We start from the raw sequence: 8,032 nt of genomic DNA, 5'->3' as shown, positions 1-8,032 counted from the left end.
TCAGTTTTTAAGGCATCCCAATAACGGCAAAATAAAAAGTATTTTCAGTTATAAATGTGTGTACTTGGTGCGTATATTTGTAGCTTCTAATTCCATATATTGAGTGCCAAGTAGGTGTAGAGTGTGTGTGTGTATGTGGGGGGGGGGGGGGGGGGTATTTTATTTTCATGTCTCAAAGCATAAACATCTGATAAGAGTCTCCAAACCAGTTCAGTATTCAGGGCCATGATAGTACATATTTATGAGTCTTCATAGAATACTTGATAATAAGTGTGTGCTTGGTATGACATCCCATGATATCTTACTATAATTATCATGTGTATGATAGAGTATAAAGCACAATATTGTTGTTAACTAGGTAACACATAAGTCTACAGATCATCAGATTAATTTCCTGACACAAGGTATACTTGTTTACATACTTCTTTTGCTCGAATGGTATATGGCCAGACAAAAATTTGTGACAGTTAACAAACTTTTTGTAATGTTTGTAGTCTGACATCACAGTGGATACAATACGATATCACATTCACATTCACATATCAGGGTGAAGCATAGTTATTCCATTGATCAACCTAAGTCATACAATACCAGTAAATTTGATACATCATAAATCAGTGAGCTAGCAATGCAGAGCCTAGAACAGCTGGGAAGTAAATCTGTGCCAATATAACATAGTAATCTAGTCTCATTTGTACCATAACATTATGGTGAAATATTGACTCATAAATACTTGTGTAGCATCAATCATCATGTATAGTGTAGCATAACAAAGCATAAATAAGATCATTGATGGTAATTGTTGTGTTCATTGACTTGTTTGCAAGTAGTCATAAATCATGCTATATAGCAATGAATAAAACAGTGTACAAGAGAAATTCAAGTAGTACTTTCAGTTTCCATTATGTTATTTTTTTTTTGTTCTTATAGATAATCAAGTGTTCATTCTGAGACAGAGCCAGCAACTTTCCACGTACTACTGTAATAACAATTGGGCTTCAGTGTTATTCCTTCATTTCCAGTATTAGTGTGTACATATATACTTAAGTGTAACATTACAATATTTGAGAAGGAAAGTTGCTACTCACCAGGTAGCGGAGATGCTGAGTTGCAGATAGGCACCACAAAAAGGGTTTCACACACATACTATGTGCACGTGCTCACACACACACACACACACACACACACACACACACATACAGATATATATACATGCAAATGCAACTCACACACTCTGCGTGTGTGTTTGTGTGTGTGTGTGTGTGTGTGTGTGTGTGTGTGTGTGTGTGTGAGTGTGTGTGCACGTATGTGTGTCTATAGTTGACAAAGGCCATTAGCCACAAGCTTTAAGTGTGAAACCCTTTTTGTTGTGCCTATCTGCAACTCAGCATCTCAGCTACATGGTGAGTAGCAAGTTTCCTTCTCGAATATTGTTACATTTCAGCAGGGAATTTTTCAAGTGTAACATTAGTCATATGAGTATTTCTGTGAATCTGGCAACTGACACAGTACAAAATGCGACACATGTATCATAATATCACATCTCTGCTTGTATCATTCCTTATCCTATGCATGATGTTGACACAATAAAACAGACTCTGCATGATTTTTGAAATAAGAATCACTTGACTGGGGATCTGTGTATGCCACACACTTGATGCATAAAGATAATGCAGCCCCCTTTGACATTTACAAAATTTCTTAATATTCATTTGCACTATATTGCTATTCTTTTCCAATGATAGAATTTGTGTACACATTTTGGCTCCAAATTTATATAGTTTCAATTTTATAATATTTCTTAGTCCAAATAACTTCCTTGACTTTCTATAAATTAACCTATAAGCATTTTGAAGAGGAATCTCCAACATTTCAAATGATCCAATTTATGTGTCAAAAAATTTCTTAATTTATTCAGTAACTGCTCTAATTTTTTCATTATGTTTCACAAGAACCAGATCTCCCACCATAAACTGTATTGTTTTTACCCTCCAATCTTGTCTCTACTTCTTAATGCTACACTGTTCCTTCATATTTTTCCTTATTATCTCTTCTCTTTCTTGTGTTGCAAGGCTTTTGCATGCAGGGAATTCTGTCATTTCATTTATTAAAATAATAGGTTTTTTTTAATATACATGATCTCATAAGGTGAAAACCTAGTCAATGAATGCTGCAAACTATTTAGTATATCCTCAAAACTACTTCTATGGTCTTTACTGCAATAAGTCTTGCACAGTCTCCAAATTTCCCTCATATATCATTCAGTTAGGTTGCTTGTTGGATTATGTACTGATATTAATATGTGCTTTATACTTTCCTCTTCTATAAAACTCTTCCACCATTTAGAAGTAAATTGAATTCAATTATCAGAAAGAATTGCTTTTGGGAGTGCTACTTTTTCAAAGAAATACTTTTTAATTTTTGGTATTATGCTTTTAATGGTTGCCCTCTGTATTGGATATAACTTTAATACTTTAGAAAATAGATCTATCATAAAAAGATGTAGCTGTACCAGTCTCTTGTGTGTGGTAATTGCCGAAAAAAGTTCCATCTGTTTATTTTTTCTTATTTTTTTAAAATAATATTATGCATGTATCCCCTACTACCTTGGTAACTGACAACAACATGTTGACATCTGTCACAATTAGTTAATGTATTTATGACTCTTCTGGTAACATTGTAAAAAAATAATTTTTCTTGAATTTTTTGGATGCAAAAGCTCCACAGCATCCATAACTTTCATGTACATATTTTTAAGACTATCAATACTGTTTTAGCCCACACAACCTCGATTTATCACTGTCTGGATCTCTTTTTTCTCTAAAACACTCCCTTGTAAACTTTATAATATTGCTCCACCATTTCATTACCTCTCTTCCCCAACCTTTTAAAAACTTCCAGATTTCATAATGATTTTGGTTTCTCCTTGTCTCATACACATCCTCCTGATTTCTTTCTCATCTTTAATTTCTTTCATATACATAACCTTGAAATTCCTTTCTTCTTGATTTCATCTCTCTTCCAATTAACCCCCCTCCCCCTCTCCCCCACAGGTAATCTCGATAATGGATGTGCAGTCCTAACACGTCGACTGCACACTGACCAGCACAGAGCTGTGAAATGGTGTCAAGAAGGTGCTGACCTGAACACACATGGAAAGAGTGGGAGTCATCACACCTCCATAAGACAGAGTTCAGTGCCCCACATCAATACTGACTTAAACAGCCACCCATTGCTGGTCGGGCACCAGTTCGATCGCCATCTTCAAGAGCATCAGTACTGAGTAATAGGAAGATGATACTTAGCCGTATTCTGCGCATAGTAATAGAGAAACATAATTGCGCATAGTAGGCAAAAGAAGCACATCAATCACATTACACCACTTCATAACAAGAAGTTAAGTTATGTTTCTTTCCTTTTTAGAAATAAAAAGTTCTATTAATTTGAAAGTGTTATCTACAGATCATATGGGATTCCTGCCACTGGCTATTGCAATTTCTCTCCATCCTCATTTGTTTCAGTGATGACTCCCACAGTAGCCAACACAACATATGGCATTTAGGATTCCAGACCCAATGCTGCCTTTGCTCTTTGCTGCTTCATCACAGGATGTCACTAATCATTCTTTCTTTTCTTTCAGGGGAGCATTGCTGCTAATTCTGTTCTTTCTTGCAGACTGGCCAGACTGCTTCTGCTATTTGTGTATTTGACTTGCTCCTAGTCATTTTGTTGCGGCACTCCTCTCATTAAAATGGCCTCTAGCCTGCCTCCTACACCATTTGTGCCTATGCCCCCAGTTGATGCTGGCTTTGATCTAGCATAGTTTATTCAGGTTCAGAACCACCAAATATTGCAGTTGATGATGGCAGTCCAGCAGGTCATTAATGCATGAGCTGCTGCTGCATCAGCTCCACCACAACAGCCAGCCACAGCTGTGACACTGCCTCCATGTGTTCCACCATTTTGACCTTGCAATTAACACAAGAAGAATGGAATGAGTACTACACTCTGTTCAATGTTCATTGCGCTACGCATCAAGTGCAATATTCTATGAATCTTTATTCTTTCTTGTCAATGGCCAGCACAGGAGTTTACCACCTTGCTCAGAAGTTATTCCTGACTAGCAGGCAGAGTTGCTAGTTTTTGAAGATTTAGTTTCTGCCTTCAGTAAGTATTACAAGGATCAGGTACAGATAGCTACAGCTCATTACAAGTTCTTTTGACTGTGGTAAAGGCCAGAACAGACGTACCATCAGTGGGTCACTGAACTTCAGACTTTGACATGACAGTGTCATTTTCATTATGGCTGTCGACGATGCTATAGTGACACAATGATTTTTTGATGCAATTATGTACAATGTGCTAGACAGTAGGATTATTGAACAAATTCTCAACATTCTGGACCTACTTTGAAACAAGTGTTACAAATTACAACATCAGGACTCTTGTGATAGTGCCATCCTACTTTGAAACAAGTGTTACAAATTACTGAACATCAGGACTCTTGTGATAGTGCGATGGAAAACTTTGATATAGTTCCCATTTTCAGTGTGACACAAAGTGATAAACAAGTAAAGTCTTGTGACAACCACCATGTGCAAACAGGGCTCTGCACCATGGACAGAGGACACACAAACAGGGCACCTTGCTGAGCAGAGAGTAAACAAGTGTCAGTGAATATGTCTGCTGTGAAATCATGTCCCCACTGCTTTTCCATGCATAAAATACACCATTGCCCTTCACAGAATGTGATGCTTTGCTTGTGGAAAGCAAGGTCATATACAGTCTGTGTGCTAGCAACAGAAAAAGAACTCTACCCACGTTATCCCTCATAAGCGCAGAGAACCTACTCACTCACTGAATGTAGTTTTTTCTAAACTGTCTACCAATATTAGTGATGACCAAATTCAGGATGTGCCTTCAACCCACCCAAGTTCTGTGCAATGGCAGTCAAACAAACTGTTTGTGAACCTAGTCATTTCTGGATGCTGTGTGATGGTGGTGGTGGTGGTGGTTAGTGTTTAACGTCCCGCCGACAACGAGGTCATTAGCGACGGAGTGCGAGCTCGGGTTAGGGAAGGATTGGGAAGGAAATCAGCTGTGTCCTTTCAAAGGAACCATCCCAGCGTTTGCCTGAAATGATTTGGGTAAATCACGGAAAACCTAAATCAGGATGGCTGGAGACGGGATTGAACCGTCGTCCTCCCGAATGCGAGTCCAGTGTGCTAACCACTGCACCACCTCGCTCGGTCCAGATGCTGTGTGGGACTTCAGTTTGACACTGGTGCTTCTGTTACATAGTTTAATTGTGTCACTTATGAACTGTCAGACTCACCACAGTTGACAAAATCTTGCACACAACTTACTGCATAAATCAGTCAGGACAGTCCAGTGCTTGGTACATGAAATTTGTCTGCCACATTCCAGTCTCACAAGAGAACAGTGACATTTACAATTTTGTGTTCATGAGACTATGAAAATATTTTTGGGTTAGATTCATTTGATTTGTCTGGTCTTCATATTCAGGACAATATACTTTCTATTTCTGCTTTCAACCCAAAAGGCAGTGTTACACAACTGATTGAGGAGTATCCTGATTTATTTTCTGGAGGACTTGGCAGATCAAATAATTCTGTGCTGCACATTACAATGAAGAACAATGCACAACTTCAGTTTTTTTGGACACATCCCATCCCTCATTCACTTAGAGACAAAGTTGCAAGTGAACTTACAGAATGGCAAGACAAAGGTGTTATTGCTCCTATCCAGGCTAGTTCATGGCCTTCTCCCTTAATAATCGTACCAAAGACTTCTGGAAGAATTCGTCTGTGTGTTGACTTTAAATCCACTGTGAATCCACAAACAATAATTACGTGATACATATTTGCAAATTCCATTAGATGGGAACTCTAAAAAAGTGTTTATTGCCAACACACATTTAGGGTTGTCAACATTTTTGTGCTTGCTCTTTGGTAGTGCTTCTGCACCTGCCATATTCCAATGCTTCTTAGAACAGCTTACTGCAAAAGTTCCATTTTGTTCAAATTAATTGGACAACACTGTGGTGTCAGAACCTATACCAGAGGAACATATCAGTAACCTTCATATGCTTTTTCAAGTGTTTTCGGCTGCAAATGTGCATTTTTTCAGATTGAAATTCATTACTTAAACATTGTTCTTAATAGCCAAGGTTTATACTCAATGCAGCCCAGATCACAGCTCTGTTTCAACATTTGTACTGGAAGAATGTGCCTTTTGCTTGGACTAAAGAGTGTCAGGATCCCACTAAGCCTGTGGTTTTGGCAGTGGATGGTTCTTCATATAGAATCAGAGCTGTGCTATTGCACAGATTTGGTTCACAGGACAGGCCCACATCAAAGCATGCTGACGTCCTTTCTCACCACCCTGTTGCTCCCAGTTCTGAATTCAATGCAGTTGCCACTTCTTGTTGTCAGATTGATGTACAGGCCACTGAACTTTTACAGAATTTTCCTCTGCACAAGCCACAGAAGCAGACCCTGACTTGAATCTTTTGTTGCACTATATCTCTGCTGTTTAGCCTCATTCAGTGAAAAACATTCAGAATCCTGTTGTGCATCAATTATAATTCTGCTCATTGGCGTAGCCTCTCCATCAAGCATGGTGTGATTTTATTGCAAAATGACCTTGGACAATAACATGTACTTATTCCTAAAATGTTTCAAAAAGGTGTGTTGTGATAGGTACACCAAGGGCATTGAAGAATTGTATGCAGAAAACAGTTAGCGCATCAGCACTGCATTTGGCTAGGCATGGATGCCCACTTTGAACAGATGATGTCATGGTGTTGTGCTGATGTTGAAAATCTATTGGCCCTGCCCCAAACATTCTTGACTTGTCCAAAGTATCAGTCACCATGCAATGAGTGCATACTGACTTTGGTGCTCCCTTTTGGAGCACTCATTGGGTTATTGTTGTGGACTCTCTTAGCAAACATCCATTTGCAGTTCCCATAAACTTGATTACGTCATGTGGTACCATTCAGGCTTTGTGATCTATTTTTTGGTTCAAAGGTTTGCCTGAAGTGTTGTTTACAGACAATGGATGACAGTTTATGGCTCAGAACATTGAACAGTTTTGTACTGCCAGTGGTACCACTCATCTTACCAGTGTTCTGTTTCATCCTTAGTCAAACAGTGTAGCTGAAAAATTTGTGTGTATGTCCAAGCAACAGATGAACAAACTACATGCAACCCTCACATGGGGGGAAGTTGTTGCTCTTCCTCATGAAGTACCTCTCCTAGCCCAGCAATTGTCCTGTTGCGGCACCCACCTAAAACACAGCACCTCCCACACTCTACTAGCATTACTTTGCATCTAATGTTTTCATTCTTTTCAGAGTTTTTGGTTGTACCAGGTGCTGGGAGAGCCGCTGGATCAGCAGCTGCCAGCAGCAAGTCATATACTCCTAGCTCACTTATTTGTTACATTGTTTAATTCTTAATTTCTTTGCGTGTTTTTGGGTACTTGCATTGTTTACTTCATAAATTTCGGGCGTATTATAGTATTTGAGAGTTGTGGCATTGCGTTTCAGTACCTCAATAGTATAATTCACGTAGTCGTTTGTCTTATGTTTCTGTTTTGAACGACCAGCGTCAATTGGTCACAGCCAGTGTGCTCCCTGCCGCTGTTGGATAAGCAGCTGCCAGCAGCAAGTCGTATACTCCTAGCTCACTTATTTGTTACATAGTTTCGTATAGGAGGTGTAATTTCAAGTTTTAGTTACTGTAATCGTAAATTCAGGCAGATTGTAGCACAGTCGTTAGGCATTTGTACAGGTCAGTTCATACATTCTTTGCGTGTTTCCCTTGTGTTATCTAGGCACGGACTCGTGTTTCAGTAACTGTTGTTTAACATTGATTAGAATGGACAGGGACTGTGATTGCTGTGTTCAGATGAGGGCTGAGTTGGCATCCCTTCACTCACAGTTGCGGACAGCGTTGACTTCGGTCGCGCAGCTTTAGGCTGTTGCCAATGGGCACCACTGTGGGGA

The 8,032-nt window shown here is 39.1% G+C and overlaps 1 non-coding gene across 1 annotated transcript; it reads right to left on the bottom strand.

The window, feature by feature from the left end:
* Positions 1–5,174: 5,174 nt before the first annotated feature.
* Trnaa-cgc (transfer RNA alanine (anticodon CGC)) lies at positions 5,175–5,247 on the bottom strand. The gene has a single exon. It is a non-coding gene; the product is annotated as a tRNA-Ala (tRNA).
* Positions 5,248–8,032: the final 2,785 nt, after the last annotated feature.

This window comes from Schistocerca serialis, chromosome 3, assembly GCF_023864345.2.
Source record: "Schistocerca serialis cubense isolate TAMUIC-IGC-003099 chromosome 3, iqSchSeri2.2, whole genome shotgun sequence".
Classification (NCBI taxonomy): Eukaryota; Metazoa; Arthropoda; class Insecta; order Orthoptera; family Acrididae; genus Schistocerca; species Schistocerca serialis.
This window is presented reverse-complemented; position numbering and strand designations above follow the sequence as displayed.